General features: G+C 44.5%; 1 pseudogene; it reads right to left on the reverse strand.

Annotated features, from left to right (window-relative positions):
- Positions 1-14,308: 14,308 nt before the first annotated feature.
- On the reverse strand, positions 14,309-14,426 carry LOC126199929 (5S ribosomal RNA; annotated as a pseudogene).
- Between the last annotated feature and the right edge of the window lie 7,861 nt (positions 14,427-22,287).

Below are 22,287 nucleotides of genomic sequence, written 5' to 3' on the forward strand. Positions count from 1 at the left end.
GACACGTTTCCTGGCCTTAAAGGGGAATCGAAAATGTAAATTTGCATTCCAAATTAGTAAAGAAGGAGGAAAGTACCCTTAGGTGGCGGTCGCGCGCGTATCGTCGCCCGCAATACGGACGGCACAGCGCGATGAAACTGCAACGCTCCGTGCCGAGTTCGTCGTGAAGCGGCTAGTATGAATTAAAAAATAAAACATGGACCACCGTCAATAATTTGAACGAAGCAGGGGCTGTGTCCGACTGGTGTAGGTCGCACAACGACGTCACTGTTAGTGGACGGCGGGCCGAATCATTCTTTGTGTCACTCGCGTGAAAACTGCGGCAATGATTGGCGCACCGATCTCAGGGACGTGGAGCGATACACGCGGTTTGAAATTAATGACCGAACACGAGAACCGTTCGGCCATATACGTCCACTAACAATGGGTCGTCGGCGCCTCTTTTCTAGCCGTGATCGTCTGGAAAACGTAAATCATAAAACATTAATAACAAAGTGACATGGAGGGTTGAAATTTAGAAATGAAAATCATAGGAAAGTTAACTTCGAGTATACTATAAGCACTTAAGGTACATTTTAACATAGATTCATACAGAGAATGGTTCAAATGGCTCTGAGCACTATGGGACTTAACTTCTGAGGTCATCAGTCCCCTAGAACTTAGAACTACTTAAACCTAACTAACCTAAGGACATCACACACATCCATGCCCGAGGCAGGATTCGAACCTGCGACCGTAGCGGTCACGCGGTTCCAAACTGAAGTGCTTGGAGCCGCACGGCCACACCGGCCGGCCTTCATACAGAGAGTCATGACAATGCGTCCGTACCTTCGACCATAGATACTAGGAGACTGGCCTTGCTGTGCAGAAGCTATGGGGCTGGTGTGGCTCCAACATAAACCACGTGACTGTTGGCAAAACGTGGCGGGATTTCAAATCAGCAGTCTGCCATCCTATGTTTGCATCGTATTTTCCCCCCATTTCTCAATTCTGCCAAACGCTTCCAACAAAAATTACTTTTTTATTTGCGAAAAATTATGCCAGAACTACATTTGACCTGGATTTGTTCACAGTACCATTTATAAAATCTAACAAATACATCGAACGCCACTCTTGTGGGCAGCGGGACGAAATTTCTATAAACTATCAATTAAAGTATAATGTCGTTAAAATTCTTTTAAACAGTAAGAGTGGGCTCGTGTCAAAACTCTAAACATTTGATTCGCCACGTTTTGAGCTCTAGTCACTTATAAAAGAAAGTGGGATAAGGGAATTATGTCAACTATAGGTGCCAAAATTGTCGACTTTAGGAGCAGGTCCGTTTTAGAGTATCAATTTCAGGTGCACTTCAATGGTTCAGTTCCCACTATTTTTACAAAAGTTTAAACTATCAGTTTAAAAAAAAATGATATTTTAGATGAAAGGTGAGACTTTGAAGTTTCTGAAAATAATTTTGGAGCCTTGGTTTAAAAATGACAGACACTGTAAATATAAATTATAAATATACATCATAAATAATAACTAACTTATCAAAACACTTCTCCGCGAAGTGCTTCGAGCAAAGGCGCGTATGTGCAGATGGGTTAAGGTTTTTCCGTTTCAGGGCCTGTATCCAAAGCTGTCTTCTGTTTCCATCCTTAGGTAACCTATGAGTAGGAACGAGAAACAATTATACTTACTTCTGTAACCGAATTATCACAGATACTTTCCAAAATGTAATAAGAGTCTGACATTACAGGCATCACTTTCAACACTTTAATTTACGTGATACTCTATTTCAAGTGTAAAAAAACATATAAAAGTCACTTCAGCAGATTTCAATAAACGCATCTGCACTGTCATAGGAACACACGTGAAACGTAATGCCATTTCCCCTGACAAAACGCTGAGTACAGCCATAAGCGCAACACGATACAACCATGTTTTGTCAACATTCACGTGACTTTAGCCCAGGGATGTTGGAGCCACGAAAATGACGTCAGGGCCAGTCTATTATATTTATGGTCGAAGGTCCGTACCTAATCAGAGCGGGAACAGAACAGAACAAAAACCAGCGGACGCTAGACAAAAGAATTAGACATAAAAATGACTAACGAAATTAAACAGTGGTTGTACGTCAGCAGATACATCGATAAGTACACACAGATGAAACTATAAGACAGGATGTAATATGGAATCTCTGACTCCGTAAATGTCGGAAATAATTTTAAAAGCAAAATAAATACTACTAATTAAAAAGTAACACTACAAGTCGCAGTTGATGCGAGCACACCTTACCGAAAACGTTTGGGCTTCAGTGGAATCGTTATTCAGATAAACTGCAATCTGTGTAAAGTATTTGAGTTTCTTTGCATGCACATTAAAATAAATGGAGGTTACGTCTGAGCTGCTGAGAACTTCTCGACCAGTGCTGATCTTGAATATGTTGAAGGTGATTATTATGATTAATACTTGAAGTCTACATCTCTATACCACGAATTATCTCTGTAAGACAGGATGCAATATACTTTCAGGTTGTGTTAACAGGTTTTGGACATATTGGCTGTTATTACGTATTACATAAACACACGTTCAAAATCTCTACAGTTATCATTGCACTGTGAAAGTCCTGCCTACTTCCATGTATCCCATAAACAGTACTCAGACCGCGTTATTATTCATACATGGGTCACATTTTTGTATACGAAGGGGAATATTTTCAGGACATTAGTAATGAGATCTCAAAAAAATGGTTCAAATGGCTCTGAGCACTATGGGACTCAACTGCTGAGGTCATTAGTCCCCTAGAACTTAGAACTAGTTAAACCTAACTAACCTAAGGACATCACAAACATCCATGCCCTAGGCAGGATTCGAACCTGCGACCGTAGCGGTCTTGCGGTTCCAGACTGCAGCGCCTTTAACCGCACGGCCACTTCGGCCGGCTAGTAATGAGATCTCATGTTAAATATACGAAGCAAATGGAGGCTTTCATTCTCTTGTAATCTTTGGTTATGACCTTCTAATAACTGTGCTGTCAGAGAAAGTTCATCACTTAATTTCTTGTTTTCGAATATTTCGATGGCGTCATGAATTTCTACCTTTATTGGAGGAAAATCTTCCTCAACATTTTCCAGCATTGTTAAAAATTCTAATTTAACTGTCAAATTTTGCTACTATTTCACAATATTCCTTGTTTTTAATCTTGTTTTGCCGCGTTCATTCTCGAAACTTATACAAGGTGTTTCATAACATTTAAGAAAGTGATTGGAAGATTGGTAAAAATTTATAGTATTTATTCATCTTTATGATTATGTTTTTTGGCAATTTGTGATAAGTACTTATGGGGCCGCTGAGGTCATCGGTCCCAAGGCTTACACACTTAAACTAACTTACACTAAGGACAACACACACACACCCATGCCCAAGCGAGGACTGAAACCTTCCACAGGGGTAGCCACAAAAACCGTGACAAAAGGACTCAAACCGCAGGCTACCCCACGCGGCATGATGTTTTTCCAAGATTCTCTTCATTTTATGGATTACTTACGATATTTCTTTTCTTTGTTGTATGAATCGTTCTAGGTGTCCTTATTGTTTTGAAAAAACATTTTTTTTCCACCCTTGAGCTCTTCCTTCCACTACTTCTCCACGCTCCTCTTTCCATCACGTGTTCTTTTCATTCTTGATAATCCTGAAGTTTTCTCTGCTACTTTAGTAGTTTGTGCCTGGAGTTCATGCAAATTGCCTTTCTTAGTGCTCTTGTCTTTATGTCTTCTTTGATTTGCGGTTTCAGAATATAAGTCCTAACATTTTCATAATATTACACATATATTTACGATCTCACTTCACTGAAGAATTCTAGAGCTCATGTTAGTGGTTAATTACACGTAAATACGGAACCATAGGGGCAAATATGCATCGTCTGTCATAATAAATAACGAATCCTTATCTCTTCTGTATACTCAGTAGACACTTTCGAAAATGTGACTTTTGGAAAAGAAATAGGTAATTGGACTGTGCTGTGCGACAGTAGGAAGTATTGCTGTAAGAATACAAATATTTTAATTTCTCGGTGAGATCGCTATTGTGATGCGACCACGAACAAGAAACTCACCTGGAAACCAAGTGATACCGGGTGGCTGTAGCTACACTGAAGGTGTTGTACACAAATGCTGTAGTGTGGGCTGTAGACATCACAGGGTGCTAAAATTTTGTAGCTGCGTTCATTGATCAGAGTGCTCGTGGAGCAGGCTGAAATAATAATAGTTCCAACTTCTGCCACCAGATGGAAGTAAGGCACTGTGAGTAGTGAGAGTGCGAAATGTTTCCTCTTTTGACGTCAGTATGCTTTCTGTCGCCTCGCGATGCGATTTCTTTTACACTACTGGCCATTAAAATTCCTACACCACGAAGATGACGTGCTACAGACGCGAAATTTAACCGACAGAAAGCAGATGCTGTGATATGCAAATGATAAGCTTTTCAGAGCATTCGCACAAGGTTGGCGCCGGTGGCGACACCTACAACTTGCTGACACGAGGAAAGATTCCAACCGATTTCTCATACACAAACAGCAGTTAACCGGCGTTGCCTCGTGAAACGTTGTTGTGATGCCTCGTGTAAGGAGGAGAAATGCGTGCCATTACGTTGCCGACTTTGATAAAGGGCGGATTGTAGCATATCGCGATTGCGGTTTATCATATCGCGACACTGCTGCTCGCGTTGGTCGAGATCCAACGACAGTTAGCAGAATATGGAATCGGTGGGTTCAGGAGGGTAATACGGAACGCCGTGCTGGATCCCAACGGCCTCGTATCACTAGCAGTCGAGATGACAAGCATCTTATCCGCATGGCTGTAACGGATCGTGCATCCATATATCGATCCCTGAGTCAACAGATGGGGACGTTTGCAAAAAAACAACCATCTGCACGAACAGTTCGACGACGTTTGCAGCAGCATGGACTATCGGCTCGGAGACCATGGCAGCGGTTACCCTTGACGCTGCATCACAGACAGGAGCGCCTGTGATGGTGTACTCAACTACGAACCTGGGTGCCCGAATGACAAAACTTCATTTTTTCGGAGGAATCCAGGTTCTGTTTACAGCATCATGATGGTCGCATCCGTGTTTGGTGACATCGCGGAGAACGCACATTGGAAGCGTGTATTCGTCAACGCCATACTGGCGTATCACCCGGCGTGATGGTATGGGGTGCCATTGGTTATACGTCTCGGTCACCTCTTGTTCGCATTGGCGGCGCTTTGAACGGTGGACGTTACTTTTCAGATGTGTTACGAACCGTGGCTCTACCCTTCATTCGATCCCTGCGAAACCTACATTTCGACAGGATTATGCACGACCGCATGTTGCAGGAACTGGATACAGAAAATGTTCGACTGCAGCCCTGGCCAACACATTCTCCAGATCTCTCACCAATTGAAAATTTCTGGCCAATGGTGACCGAACAACTGGCTCGTCACAATACGCCACTCACTACTCTTGATGAACTGTGATATCATGTTGAAGCTGCATGAGCAGGTGTACCTGTACACGCCATCTAAGCTCTGTTTGACTCAATGCCCAAGCGTATCAAGGCCGTTATTACGGCCAGAGGTGGTTGTTCTGCCGCGCGGGATTAGCCGAACGGTCTCAGGCGCTGCAGTCATGGACTGTGCGTCTGGTCCCGGCGGAGGTTCGAGTCTTCCCTCAGGCATGGGTGTGTGTGTTTGTCCTTAGGATAATTTAGGTTAAGTAGTGTGTAAGCTTAGGGACTGATGACCTTAGCAGTTAAGTCCCATAAGATTTTACACACATTTGAACATTTTTTTGTGGTTGTTCTGGGTGCCGATTTCTCAGGATCTATGCACCCAAATTGCGTGAAAATGTAATCACATGTCAGTTCTAGTACAATATATTTGTCCAATGAATACCCGTTTATCATCTGCATTTCTTCTTGGCGTGGCAATTTTAGTGGCCAGTAGTGTACGAAGCGACAGCTGATGTAAAGGGTTGAGAAAGTCGAATTTTTCCGTATGAAACGTAACTGCTGTTGAGAAGAAAGACCGTACACTGCTGGTAAAGTTATTTTATCAAAAACATCAGTAATAGCAGCACTGCATTGCGAAAACAGTTGCGAAGAGGCCCCATGTCAGTAAATGGGCTAGGGAAAATGATCAAGAAATTTCAAGAAATAGGCGAAGGAGGCGGTCCATTTTCATGGCAGTTTATAATGAAGTTGCTGTAGCTTTAGCCGACCGTGCAGAACGTGGCTCAAATTCTGCAGCCAGTGCTGCATCTGTGTCACGGGAGCTTCCTCTCCTCTGGTCAACAGTTCAAACCATTTTGCGGCACACGTTGCATACCGGTATGCCTGCAAGATTCAGAATGTGCAACAAATGAAACCCCGAGATAGGCTACAACGTAGTGACTTTGCCTATCATATTGTGGCACACATGGAAATGGATGACATGTGGCTGGGACAGACGAGGCACATCTTATTCAGGATGTTACTGTGAAAGCTGAGAACAGTCGCTTGTGTGGTTCTGCTCCACCACATGTTGTGCAGGAATTTCCACTGCACGCAACTTACAGGGTGTTTCAAAAATGACCGGTATATTTGAAACGGCAATAAAAACTAAACGAGCAGCGATAGAAATACACCGTTTGTTGCAATATGCTTGGGACAACAGTAAATTTTCAGGCGGACAGACTTTCGAAATTACATTAGTTACAATTTTCAACAACAGATGGCGCTGCAAGTGATGTGAAAGATATAGAAGACAACGCAGTATGTGGGTGCGCCATTCTGTACGTCGTCTTTCTGCTGTAAGCGTGTGCTGTTCACAACGTGCAAGTGTGATGTAGGCAACATGGTTTATTCCTTAGAACAGAGGATTTTTCTGGTGTTGGAATTCCACCGCCTAGAACACAGTGTTGTTGCAACAAGAGGAAGTTTTCAACGGAGGTTTAATGTAACCAAAGGACCGAAAAGCGATACAATAAAGGATCTGTTTGAAAAATTTCAACGGACTGGGAACGTGACGGATGAACGTGCTGGAAAGGTAGGGCGACCGCGTACGGCAACCACAGAGGGCAACGCGCAGCTAGTGCAGCAGGTGATCCAACAGTGGCCTCGGGTTTCCGTTCGCCGTGTTGCAGCTGCGGTCCAAATGACGCCAACGTCCACGTATCGTCTCATGCGCCAGAGTTTACACCTCTATCCATACAAAATTCAAACGCGGCAACCCCTCAGCGCCGCTACCATTGCTGCACGAGAGACATTCGCTAACGATATAGTGCACAGGATTGATGACGGCGATATGCATGTGGGCAGCATTTGGTTTACTGATGAAGCTTATTTTTACCTGGACGGCGTCGTCAATAAACAGAACTGGCGCATATGGGGAACCGAAAAGCCCCATGTTGCAGTCCCATCGTCCCTGCATCCTCAAAAAGTACTGGTCTGGGCCGCCATTTCTTCCAAAGGAATCATTGGCCCATTTTTCAGATCCGAAACGATTACTGCATCACGCTATCTGGACATTCTTCGTGAATTTGTGGCGGTACAAACTGCCTTAGACGACACTGCGAACACCTCGTGGTTTATGCAAGATGGTGCCCGGCCACATCGCACGGCCGACGTCTTTAATTTCCTGAATGAATATTTCGATGATCGTGTGATTGCTTTGGGCTATCCGAAACATACAGGAGGCGGTGTGGATTGGCCTCCCTATTCGCCAGACATGAACCCCTGTGACTTCTTTCTGTGGGGACACTTGAAAGACCAGGTGTACCGCCAGAATCCAGAAACAATTGAACAGCTGAAGCAGTACATCTCATCTGCATGTGAAGCCATTCCGCCAGACACGTTGTCAAAGGTTTCGGGTAATTTCATTCAGAGACTACGCCATATTATTGCTACGCATGGTGGATATGTGGAAAATATCGTACTATAGAGTTTCCCAGACCGCAGCGCCATCTGTTGTTGAAAATTGTAACTACTGTAATTTCGAAAGTTTGTCTGCCTGAAAATGTACTGTTGTCCCAAGCATATTGCAACAAACGGTGTATTTCTATCGCTGCTCGTTTAGTTTTTACTGTCGTTTCAAATATACCGGTCATTTTTGAAACACCTTGTATGTGCGGCGTGGGTTCTCAAGCTCCTGCATTCTCGGTTGATTTTTCTTCGAGGAGATGACACATTGCGGGCGTGTCAGGTGTCGTCTGCTCGTTATAAGAACATGATTCCAGCTTTGCAGGAACGCAACCATGTCTGAACCACCGTTTTCATGCGAGATGGGACGATACCATATGCCGCTTGCAGGTGAATGATTTGCTTTGACAAATATTTGGAAACGAACCCGTCATCTCTGTGCGATTTCAAGATGTGTAGCCCTCCAGATACCCTGACCTAAATGGCTCTGAGCACTATGGGACTCAACTGCTGAGGTCATTAGTCCCCTAGAACTTAGAACTAGTTAAACCTAACTAACCTAAGGACATCACAAACATCCATGCCCGAGGCAGGATTCGAACCTGCGACCGTAGCGGCCTTGCGGTTCCAGACTGCAGCGCCTTTAACCGCACGGCCACTTCGGCCGGCCCTGACCTAAATCCATACGATTTCTGGTTGTGGGGATATCGGAGGATAGTGTCTGTCAGGGATATATTCAGAATCTTCACTCTCTGAAGGAGAGCATACGACGACATACCGCTCTGATTACACCGAATATGATGCGAGCAAGTGTTGGCCACGTCGTATTATGGATGCAGTATGTTGCTGAGTCGGGAGACTGTTTTGAACAGATGTTGTAACTTGAGACCGTATACAAATAAACGTGCAGTACCACCGGCATCATGTGTTTGATCGTTCCTCCCCCTTTCCTGCACCCCTGCCTGCTTGGAGCGCCACATTTTAACCTAGCAGAATAAAGTAGAACTATTACTTTTTCAGCATACTTCGCGAGTGCATCGTATAAAGAATGTACCTGCGATGTTTCAGCGTCCTGCAACGTATACTGCCTGCACTGCAGCGCTTGGGACCCCATCAGTTTAATTATAGCCACTCGGAATTTATTATCCCTATGCTCGTTAATCGCTTTGACCCGGCTGTTCCCTGTGTCGCCATCTGCACCCACCCGTGTAATTATTCCCCGTGCCTGCCGGCGCTTTCGTGCAGCCCTGCGTTATCTCACACTTTTCGGTGCACTTTTCTCAAGTCAAGTGATTGTTGCGATTGTAAGTTGTCAACAATTCGGAGCTTCTGGCAGCAGGAATGTGTACTATGACAATAAGCGTATTAGATTTGATTTATTTTGACAGCCTCATGAAGGTTTTTACTGGACACATACACAATACTTTTCGCAAAACAGATGTTTTACGGATTTATTTCCTTCAATAATAAATTTGAGAATCGTAGTTCTGAACTATGCCTTGTGCGAATAACACTGCAAACAAAGAATAGAAATCTCAGTTGTTGGTTGGTATTCATCTGTGCAGCTGTGCACGTGTTCACTTCAACGGCTGCAGCTCGGCAACTAAAGTGCGCGTCATTTATGTTGGCGGCCGAGTTTAGGTTCGTTCTGCGCATCTGACGTCACAAAACACAATCAGCCAATGAACAGAGAACGACTTTGCCAGATCTCGACTGCAGAGCAGAGCACGGACGAGTGTCTTCAGTTTTATAAACGTTCAGTCATAAATAAAGTAATATAACAAAAGCAATGTCTTGATAGCAGACTTTCGTTTATAGAAAGTTTGGAAAAATCATTCTTTATACCAATTGCTTCATTTTCTATTAATTAATTAAACCAAACAAGCAATAAGGCTCTTAAATCAGGCGATAGCAAGGAAAGGTGTTTGTATCAATTTCACGAACCGCTTTTTCGCAATAAAGAACAGCGGTAATTGTTTATTTCCTATTGTACTTCGACGAAGTGCGAGTAATTCATAGGCATACCAACAGTGTTTGTCAGAATTTTGCGTGAGCTGTTGCAGTCCTTATGGAGAGACATTGCAGGACGAGCTGCGCTAGTGTAACGGTTGAGGCGTTGGGTTAGTGAGCGAAAGGTAATGAGATGCAAAATATTTTCTTTATTTAAAAACAATATCGAAGTGTCTTACTTCACGAATTTTATTCGTTTGAATGCAATTTTTTGAAATTTCTAGTTCTTTGTCTGTTCTTTAACCCTTTCGCTGCTGCAGTCACATGCTCCCTGCATTCCGCGCTGTGCGCGATTTTGTCATCACTGCACTGCTCGCCTGTGCAGACACATGGACTGATTTGACACACTTATCATTCGATTTCACAAAAACTATTTGGCCCAAAAATTAGATTTTTACACATCTTCTTGACTGATACTTTCCCCGCATAAATGACTTAATTTTGTTTCGATGTTCAACCCAGTTATTGTGCAGCATTAAATGTAGTAAACCATTGCACGAAATTTTGAAAAGTTTGCAGAGGTAAAAGTCCATAGTGTATACTTTCCGTATGGTCGATTTTAGTTGCCACAATGTTGAGAATGAAATGTGGACAAGGTACCTAAATTTCATATAAAATTTACTGCATAAAAATATCTCATTTAATTTAAGTACCACATAGGTGTCGTATGTAATATTGAGAAATATTCCGTCTTTCGCGACTGTAATAAAAGTTTCATTTACACCGGGCGCGTTTGGCTTTATTTTAAAGCACTTCAGTCAGTCAATGGAAGTGGGGGGAAGGTATCAGTAAAGAAGATGTGTAAAAATCTAATTTTTGGGCCAAATAGTTTTTGTGGAATCAAATGATAAGTGTGTCAAAGCAGTCGGAAACACCATGTGTCAGCACAGGCGAGCAGTGCAGTGACAAAATCGCTCACAGCGCGGAATGCGGGGAGCACGTCTCTGTACCAGCGAAAGCGTTAATGCGGCCGTGGTGGCTTTACTTCATAAACTGCGCCCCCCCCCCCCTAAACGTAAGCTTGCGAACTATACTATACTATGGCGCTGCTTCTCTTGGCGCGTGCGTCGTGTGCAACTGGCAACGCAGCAATCTCCCGCGTCTGGGCGGTCATGCGCGAGCCGCCAAGATAAAAGAATTCAACTATAACGGCCACAGCGGAACGAGCTAACGGCAGTTCGATGTCTGAGTTTACCACGATGTGTGCTCATTAGCAGGAAACACGCCTCCTTTGCTGGTTGAGGTACCAATTCAAAAGCTTCGTTTCTCTTTGAACACACGTTGTTTGTTTATTTATACTTCTTGTAATTGCTGTCCTAACGAATGTTGCAAATATAAATGTAACTCTGCCAAAAATTGTCAACAGAGACAACTTTAAAGTTTCAGTCAATCGATAGATTAAGAAGCTGACGTGTTTATTTTTGCCTGGATGCCATGTTTGTAATCGGTTGTGTACTAGAAAACTGGCTTATAACGTGAAACCAAAGTCATACAGTAACAATAAAATTTGTGAAAGAAGACATCAAAAAACTACACTACTGGCCATTAAAATTGCTACACCAAGAAGAAATGCAGATGATAAACGGGTATTCATTGGACAAATATATTATACTAGAAGTGACATGTGATTACATTTCCACGCAATTAGGGTGAATAGAGCCTGAGAAATCAGTACCCAGGACAACCACCTCTGGCCGTAATAACGGCCTTGATACGCCTGGGCATTGAGCCAGACCGAGATTGCATGCTGTGTGCAGGTACAGCTGCCCATGCAGCTTCAACACGATACCACAGTTCATCAAGAGTAGTGACTGGCGTATTGTGACGAGCCAGTTGCTCGGCCACCATTGACCAGACGTTTTCAATTGGTGAGAGATCTGGAGAATGTGCTGGCCAGGGCAGCAGTCGAACATTTTCTGTATCCAGAAAGCCCCGTACAGGACCTGCAAGACGCGGTCGTGCATTATCCTGCTGAAATGTAGGGTTTCGCAGGCATCGAATGAAGAGTAGAGCCACGGGTCGTAACACATCTGAAATGTAACGTCCACTGTTCAAAGTGCCGTCAATGCGAACAAGAGGTGACCGGGACGTGTAACCAATGGCGCCCCATACCATCACGCCTGGTGATACGCCAGTATGGCGATGACGAATACACGCTTCCAATGTGCGTTCACTGCTATGACGCCAAATACGGATGCGACCATCACGATGCTGTAAACAGAACCTGGATTCATCCGAAAAAATGACGTTTTGCCATTCGTGCACCCAGGTTCGCAGTTGGGTACACCATCGCAGGCGCTCCTGTCTGCGATGCAGCGTCAAGGTTAACAGCAGCCATGGTCTCCGAGCTGATAGTCCATGCTGTTGCAAACGTCGTCGAACTGTTCATGCAGATGGTTGCTGTCTTGTAAACGTCCCCATCTGTTGACTCAGGAATGGAGACATGGCTGCACGATCCGCTACAGCCATGCAGATAAGATGCCTGTCATCTCGACAGCTAGTGATACGAGGCCTTTGGGATCCAGCACGGCGTTCCGTATTAATCTCCTGAATCCACCAATTCCATATTCTGCTATCAGTCACTGGATCTCGACCAACACGAGCAGCAGTGTCGCGATGCGATAAACCGCAATCGCGATAGGCTACAATCCGACCTTTATCAAAGTCGGAAAAGTGATGTTACGCATTTATACTCATTGCACGAGGCATCACAACAACGTTTCACCAGGCAACGCCGGTCAACTGCTGTTTGTGTATGAGAAATCGGTTGGAAACTTTCCTCATGTCAGCACGTTGTAGGTGTCGCCACCGGCGCCAATCTTGTGTGAATGCTCTGAAAAGCTTATCATTTGCATATCACAGTATCTTCTTCCTGTCGGTTAAATTTCGCGTCTGTAGCACGTCATCTTCATGGTGTAGCAATTTTAATGACCAATAGTCTACATATTTCGTTGAGGTCGTACAATTACTTTCTCGTTCAATGAAAGTGCTTTTGGTAGGCGTAAGTTCTGCTGTGATTTTACAAATTTTCTGTTACCTGTGTTCATTCTGATAACTTTCATCTTTTGTTCCACGCTTGATGGTTAATGATCACGCTTCTATATGCGCTCAGCGAAACTTGAATGGCTGTATCGTATCTCCAGTAAATAAATGACATGATTGATTATACATGCGTTTAGTACTCCTCAATCGTGTGGTTATTGCGAATGTCGATTATTTGCCTGCATCCGTGTACGCACTTTTTGTACACTTTGCCTCATGAAACCTGTACTTCTACAAAGTTTCAGCACACTCGCCCCAAAGCAGGGCATGTTCGTGAGCTGGTAGCCCCGCCACGAGTTTAACCAGAGAGTGGGCTGGGACGTTTTATGGGGGTATTAAAACGACGATCCGCCACGAGCGGCACTGGTCTAGCGCGACATCCATCTAGCGGTAGAACGGGTGAAACTACGAGAATAAGCAGACACATTACCCGCGCGCCAAAATAGAGAGCCGTTATAAACTGCCGTCAGTCCGTGTATTCGCTCTAGGCAGCGATAACTCTCGTATGCGCAGAAGGGGGTAGGTACGACAGCGCTGTGTTCTTGTTATTTGCGTATTGTTAGGTGGCTAGTGGCTAATTTCAGATTTTCATGTTGGCGATTTTCCGCAGTTTTTCAGTGAGTAGGTTTCATAAATGCAAAAAAAAAAAAAAAAATACTTTTATTCTTGCCATTCGGCAATCGTTTCTTTCTCAGTAATACGCATATAACGTTACACGGTGATTTTCGATTTGTTATCGTAATGCCTTAGCTTGATTGTATCTCTTGCTTTATTCCAGCATGCCAGAAAAGAGAAAGTGGCGTGAAAGTCCTGGAATCTAGCTTCCATGTTTACTACAACTGCGTCAGTTATTTCAAATCCTAGCCTTCTCAATTTCAGAATGCTTGCTTCTGTTTCGTTAAAATTAATTTCAGGAAGTCCTGCTGAATTTATAAAGCTCGTAGCTTGTGCTATGCACTTCAGAATAATTTTCTCACATCTAAGTTTTTCAACAGCCTTAATGCAGTTTTCGATTTCGAGCTTATGTCCACAGTTTTACTTCGCAAGATATCAAACGAGATATGTATGCGGAAAGTTGTACAGTTTGATCTCCGTTATACTATTTAGCACAACTAAACTAAACTCCAAACTCCGTCCGAACAGGCCTTGGAAGGCCCATCGGTACCGGCCGGCCGCCGTGTCCTCCTCAGCCCACGGGAGACACTGGATGCAGATATGGAGGGGCATGTGGTCAGCACACCGCTCCCCCGGCCGTATGTCAGTTTATGAGACCGGAGCCGCTATTTCCTAATCAAGCACCTCCTCAGTTTGCCTCACATGGGCTGAGAGCACCCTACTTGCCAACAGCGCTCGGCAGACCGGATGGTCACCCATCCAAGTGCTAGCCCAGACCGACAGCGCTTATCTTCGGTGATCTGACGTGAACCGGTGTTACCACCGCGGCAAGGCCATTGGCATTTAGCCCAACTGCTCCATGCAATTTGGGCCAATGTGACAGACGAGGACTGCAAAACTCGGAGTAGCAACACACACACACACACACACACACACACACACACACACACAAGCCGGCCGCGGTGGTCTAGCGGTTCTAGGCGCTCAGTCCGGAACCGCGAGACTGCTACGGTCGCAGGTTCGAATCTTGCCTCGGGCATGGATGTGTGTGATGTCCTTAGGTTAGTTATGTTTAAGTAGTTATAAGTTCTAGGGGACTGATGACCACAGATGTTAAGTCCCATAGTGCTCAGAGCCATTAGAACCATTTGAACACACACACACATCTCGGAAAAATATTACAACTCACCTTGAAGTATTGGTCCTTTAAAGTGTTACATATTGCAGTATACACATCCACAACAACTTTTGAAATAGTGGGCTGTGGCTAAAAGCTAGATTCGTAAAAGATTCCAGTCGCCAGGAATCGTAGTGTCACAAACAACCTGCATCATAACAGGGAATTTAGCGGTATTCTATTCGTGATCTAGGCTGGTATGATCACGAAACGTATAAACATATTATTTAATTCTTAGTTTCGGGAATGCGAGACAGCCTCCCTCATGATTCTGTCACACTTGCTAAGTCCATCTTGTATCAGAGACAGTAGATTCTCGAAACAGGCCATGTCCATCCTCACGAAGTTCGGAAATTCTCGCGGATCTTCGGGCCGCAGTTCTTTCATAAGCAGTGAATATAACCCCTGCCTTCGTCCCTTCTTTTCAGCCAGGGTCGAACTCAACAACGTCTGGCTTTTCGTTTTCGTCGTGGTTCTGCCGTAATCCGAAGATTTACTGTCACTGCCACAGCAGTAGGTGCAAAAAGAAGTGGATCTTCCATGTGCAAAATGCTGTATACGTGTAAATTTGGGTGTACATATACCTGCGTAACCAAGTGTCGTAGTATAAAACTAACTGTTGAGCCTGTAATTCAGAATAGTAGTAACCTACACAGGAGCCGGCCGGAGTGGCCGAGCGGTTAAAGGCGCTACAGTCTGGAACCACACGACCGCTACGGTCGCAGGTTCGAATCCTGCCTCGGGCATGTATGTGTGTGATGTCCTTAGGTTAGTTAGGTTTAAGTAGTTATAAGTTCTAGGGGACTGAACACCTCAGATGTTAAGTCCCATAGTGCCCCGAGCCATTTGAACCATTTAACCTACACAGGAGAAAACAATTACTTAACAAATAATGATAAAAAACAACATTTTATTAATTAGGAACCTTGAGCTCACACAAATAATTTGAACGAATGAAGTTCCAATATGTCAAACGGCTCCCCTTCTATTTCGTGCGGTAGAACGAACCACTTTATAAGAGATCAGACAGTTCTGTTTGCGTTTAGCACGTTATTACCGTCTGCTGATCATGTGCGCTATGTACATCACGCGTGGATGGTGTGAACAGGTCTACGTGAAACATTCCGTAGTCGCAGATACGCACGCCTGGGGCGCCGGTGCGTAGGTGTACGGTTTCCGCGCATCGTCGAACAGGTGCTTTAAGTGGAGCCCCGCCGCAGTTCTGCTTGCAGGCGAAGCCGCTGCAGTCAGCGGCAGGCGCAACGGGAGAAATTCGCTGAACCGCCGTTCCGATGTGTTGCGTCATCGTCTAGATGTCGTAACGGTCTTGCGGACACGCTTCACCCATGACAGTCTCCGCCTTTGGCTTCGTTTTTAGAGAATCGTACTTGTCGTATACGTTTCTCCTGGGCATGCTGGTTAAATGGTCGTGTTTTACGGGGCGGAGCCAATTTCTGTGTCTAATGGACGCTGGCAACCTATATACGAGCGCCACTCCAAAAGAAATGCAAACTATTTTTTTAATCCACCTTTTATTTTACATGTTTGAAAGTTTTATAGTGTGTAGATGCGAGATGCCGGGGCTAGCAGTGTATTTAACACTAAATTCTTCTAGAATCTTCATATGAAAATGATGCTCTAAGCCCCCCCTTTTCTAACTCCGACTTTTGCTGTTGCACAAGGATTAAGAAGAAACGCGAAATGACTGTAATCGACCCTGCAAGTGGAGTAGAAAAGAGTTTGGCACTTGCAATAATTTAACTTGATAAAGGTTCAAAATGGCTCTGAGCACTATGGGACTCAACTGCTGTGGTCATAAGTCCCCTAGAACTTAGAACTACTTAAACCTAACTAACCTAAGGACAGCACACAACACCCAGCCATCACGAGGCAGAGAAAATCCCTGACCCCGCCGGGAATCGAACCTGGGAACCCGGGCGTGGGAAGCGAGAACGCTACCGCACGACCACTTGATAAAGGAAAGTTTCATGAACGTAGTGAGAAACGAAAGGGTTGCTTTACCGATCCACAGAATGAAAGTTCTGTCCAAAATAACAATTTGATTTCTTATGACTAAACTCAAAAAATAAACAAAACACATGAAACATTTACAATACGTCAAATTGGATACTCAAATAAATGCTGTGAAGGTGAAGTTGTCCATAAACTAGCTAGTGACGTTTATGACCAAGTGGTATGTGGAGCCAATTCCTTGCAACTTAAATCTTAAGAGAAACACCCAGCCAACACAACATTAATTGCTGCTACAGTAGTGAGAACGCAGGCAATGAACATCCAAGACAGAACTACGTGAGAAAAACGGGAACAGGCGCGCTCTGCTGAGCTCTGATTACCACAGAGAAAATTCTCTAATCTGCCAGTGCTGCGGACGTACATTACCAAGCTGTCTTCTTAATTGCAAGGACACAATATGGCGTACCGGAAGCGATTACTGTTTCTTCGAAGTCCCGTCGCGGTCATGATAATGTCGCGAGTACAGCCCAAAACAAATTATCCTGGTCTGGTTGTTCCAGACGAAAGACTTCCTATCAATACAAAAAATGCGCCTCTGAGGGAGACGAAGAAGACTAGCTACAAAATCACTGATGGTACAGTGATTGGTTTTAACAAGTGAAGTCACACAGTAATATCGATACAGTCAACTTTAGCCAAGACTACTCAAGACCGACAACATAGGCTGCTTGTACGCAGAACACTCAATTGCCAACTCTACTCGGAAAGTTATGTTGAAGTCGAAACTTCAGCAACTTCGTCAAACAGTTACGATTAAATGAAAGTATATCAGACAGCCAAGGGAAGGCAGGCTGTCCAGAGCAGCGAGAGCTCAGTCTTGTAACCTACCCTGACCAAAAGGCGAGCGCCGACCCCTGAAGAGCACCCTTACAAACCGAACACAGAACATTCCCGCCCCCACGACAGTGGCCATGGTTAAACGTTCCAATCAGCAACTCGAAAAACGGCGGAAAATTCCACTCTATTGCCAAAGCACTACCATTCCACCAATGGAGATTATTGGCGCCAATTTCTGCGCCGATTTTGCTACGTCACAGAGCTATGCCCTGAGCAAGCCAATCACAGTTACGATTTTGCAGAAAACGCGGGAATTTGCCCGCCTAGACCGCCTGGGAGCACAAGTCATTCCCACGCCTCGCTGGTAGCCCGCCAGAAAGTGTTTTCACTAAGTTTCTGCGAAGTAACGGAATCTCTAGCCCAGCCGCTCCTTCAGGCCCCTGCGGGCGTGTCGCCGCCGCTCCTATCACAATGTCGACATCCGGAAAGCATCCACTCGACTCCCTCAGACCTGTCGGCTTAACCCTTTCGAGCTCAGCAGAACTCGCCTGTCAGTGGACCACCTGGGTGACGAGAGACGCTGCGTGGGAAGTCCGCGTGTGAAGGAATAGCAACTTTTCACCGCATGCAATTAGTAAGGAAAATCGAATTACTCAGAGTAAGATAGAAATATGAGAGGGGGCTTCTGCCACCTCTCATAGCCCCTATGCCATTTTAGATTGTAGTTGCTGAGCAATTGGCTCACTTAGGAGCAAGGTAGCGAGTCAATCGCCCAAGAACAATCCTCCAAACTGACTCCATATGCCGCACTCTATAAAAACATCACTGCAACAGAAAAATGCAGCTCATAGAGGGAGGATTATTTATAATGTAGCCAACTTCACCTTCTTAATATGGAAATCTAACACTCACATCACACATCCATACCCAGGGAGTCCCTTCCAAACACAACTTCACACAGACATTCACGCTCTAAATATGGCCCGGGCATGTGAGCCAAATATGGAGCAGTTTATTCTTTAGAATCAGAAATGGAGTGCTCCGTAATCAAATGCCAAGATGTTACAACAATTTCAGTCATTAAACTAACCTGAACTCAATCACACATGATACTATTTAAGTTAACAATCTCTTTGTGAGCTTTCAGAATCTAATTACAACCTCCGATTCATTCTGTCTCCCTGCAGGAAGAATAACCTTTACAAAATGTTCCCCGAACTGATGGTCCATTCACAATGACAGTGGATGTATCTGCTTCAGTTTATGGGGACTTCAGGCACACTGTTTGCATACACACAACAATAAATACAGAATACAAACAAAACATGGTATAGAGAACAATAGAGTAATTTGTAATTTGTGTGCCCTACTCTATCACTTACATAAGAATTACAGTGCAAAACGCAAACACATACAAGGTAAAACAAAATGGTTCAAATGGCTCTGAGCACTATGGGACTTAACATCCATGGTCATCAGTCCCCTAGAACTTAGAAATACTTAAACCTAACTAACCTAAGGACATCACACAACACCCAGTCATCACGAGGCAGAGAAAATCCCTGACCCCGCCAGGAATCGAACCTGGGAACCCGAGCGTGGGAAGCGCACGTCCACGAGCTGCGGACAAGGTATAACACACATTACATAAACAACAGTAGAGAAAGAAATTTAAGAAAAAAAAAACAAGGTTCATGGGGTGTCAAGTTGTGCTTGCACATTGCACAATGTTCACGACTGTGCTGAGAATGAGGCTCTAAATCACATTGTTAGAAATATTCTAAGCACTTCACAAATTCGTTAGTTTCTCTGAGGGGGCTGGTATGTTGAGTCATATGCATTGATGCACGTGGTTCCTTGTCTTGAGCATCGGAGGGGGCTTTTGGGATGGGGCCACAGTTCTGACATCACATAGTGCTAAACATCGGGTGTTATTGGTACGTTGTTGCAACAGCAATAGAGTGTGCTGGAGCATCTGCAGTACACTGTTGAGATTGCAGCAAGACCCACACATATGATCACGGCAGTACGGTAGGAAGACATAGTAATAGGCTCTCCTCACGTTGATTAATTCTCTCTGAGGTCTACTAGTTGGGATACATCACTAGTCCAGATCTCTTCTCTCCCTGGACAGTACTTTACGTTTCCCAATATTGCAGTTCGACGAGGGATGATGGCACGTGGAGTGACTCCACAAGTGTGTGAGGTCATCCAGACAGGATCGAACTAGGAGCGACGATAGATACAACTGCTCTCTAAGTGAGAGGAGAAGTTAGAAATGAGACAATGCATTTGTTAGAGTTTGTGGCACGATACTGTGTATGCAGATCGGCCAATGCTAGTGAGTTGTAAAAGCTCAAACAGGTGAGTATATAGCGTCCCTTTCTGTCCTGAGGCACATGTGGCGCAGGTTCTGACACCGTACATGATCTTCTTTGTGTACTCACGACAACGTGGTCTGCCACAGGGAATCCCTCCAAACGGCTGCTGCAACCGGAGAGCTAGCTGGTTGTTGCATGCTGGTTGTGTGTCAGTGTCAACGGCAACCTCACTTTCGCTTGTGGCCCGGCGAGGATTATCTCCTGCCTAATCCCTCAGGTATACGGCCCACAGCTTGCAGGACCGGATGCCCCCGCGCCCTTCTCGTTAGGTGGCACGCTGACGCTCCCCTTCTTGCAGATAGCCGATGACCTCTTGTTTTTGCTCCGCCTGGCCTCTGCATTGCCACGATACCCGTCATCTGCACAATTCTGACAAAAATCTTATGCCTAACTTTTTCCCATGACCTTCTATGCTATAATAAATTTACATAACAATACGTTGATGGTCTGTCATTTCAGACAGACTTATTTTAATTTCCTAGTTAATAATCTATGGCTATCATTATAACAAAATCTTGGTGTACCTAACCTAGACATGAAAATAATTTATCTTGATATTTGTGTGGAGACCGATGTCACTACTGTACATGTATTAGATGAACAACTAAATGTGCGGGCCCACGTTAATATTAGTATTACTTATATAGATCTACAGTAGACATGCTCAAGAATTAACTACCATTTGCCAACGATCTACATTCTATGTCTTTTGAATAAATTATGTTATTATGCAGGTTGAAGTTTTACTGAGCTACAAAGAACATGCAACTATTCTACTTTCGCTTGCCCGTCGTCCCTTCATCTCGGGTCTGTGGTTTGGTGACCTCAAAAATAGCATCCCAACAGGCGCGCGTCAAACAACACTTGTGGTAGAAAACCCCCACAATATAAAGGATCTAGTTATTGTTAAATCCTGAAGCTTAACTTATCCTAGTATATGGTACTCTCTCCTTTTTTTTACCTTATACAATACTCTTACATAATTCCTGTTACGCTGAGATGTCTCGCTGCTCGCCGCTATTGACGACGACAGTGATGGGCGCGCTATACGACACGGCCTCCGAGTTCTCACTACGCCTCACTGAAACTCCAGAGACTGGGTTAACCATGGCTATACAAGACAATAAATTTATAGTTGCAACTTCCTTTGCTATGTAATGCGGTTTTCGCGATCAAAGCACACCTTTCCAGAGGCAATTTAATGTGACCAAGCCAGGACTGGTTCCTGTTGAGGATTCCGTCGCCCACCACACACCAGCTACACAGTATGTCACGAATCTCCAAGTATAATTCCTTGGTTATTCATCTGTGACAGTCACGAGCAGCACGATAAATCCACCGTCTAGGGCACCATTAGAGTCAAACGCTCACAGGTTCACCCTTACTTGCAAGACAACGATGCTGGCGCACCACTGTAAAAACAGTACTGCCCATATTCATCCTCGAAATCACGCAAAATACCACAATCTTCCAGTGCACTGTTGCGTGCCTGCAAGCATTGTTCTGAACGTATCGTGAACTGGTTGTGGCCGCTATAGAGCGTATCACAACTTCTCAGAACGCTTCTAAGAGCACGTTCTTGTATGCGCCCGTTTGTGCGACATCTCCTCACTCATCATTATCCCTCAACATGGATACCAGACAGGAAAGGACAAAAACATTGCTCATGGAAAGGTTGTGTCTCCTACACCATCAACATTGTAAGTCGCGAACATAAACCAAAAAGGAAAGCAGCAGTAAATTCTTATGTGAGACAACGCAGTGTGTTAATAGTTCAACAATCTTAATCTATTAATGCAACGATTATTGCTCCCCGAAGAAAGGTTCATATATTTGCCTATTCTACTATGTACACCACTTAAACTACTATTATTCCACGAACTTCTTTGTGTGAGAGATGTGGTGGAGTCCTATGGACTAGCGCCAATCCCTTGTTAGACTCCCCCTTCTCTGACGTGCATTAGGATTTGCGGGTCTAGTTTCAATCTCCTGGTTCTCCTGTTGTCCTTGATTTCGCTCTCTCCAATTACGGTCGCTTTGCCGTTCGTTATTCCTCCTGTCCCAGATTCCTTGTCTAGCATGACCCTGTTCCCTGACGTTCTGGTTTCCGTGTCTCTGGTTTCCATAACCTTGAATAGCGTAACCTTGATTTCCGTAACCCTCGTTTCCTAACTGACCAGTGCGATTATGCGATTTGTTGTCGTCTTCCCTTGCTAGCCCGTGGTATTTGTTATTTTGCGCCTTCTTCCTGTCCTTTGCGTCTTGTTTATCGAAGACTACTTCGAGTTCGCGCAATAAACTCTTGAATGCTTCTATGTCAGATTCACACTTCC

The sequence above is a fragment of the Schistocerca nitens genome, chromosome 8 (genome assembly GCF_023898315.1).
Source record: "Schistocerca nitens isolate TAMUIC-IGC-003100 chromosome 8, iqSchNite1.1, whole genome shotgun sequence".
In the NCBI taxonomy this organism is placed as follows: domain Eukaryota; kingdom Metazoa; phylum Arthropoda; class Insecta; order Orthoptera; family Acrididae; genus Schistocerca; species Schistocerca nitens.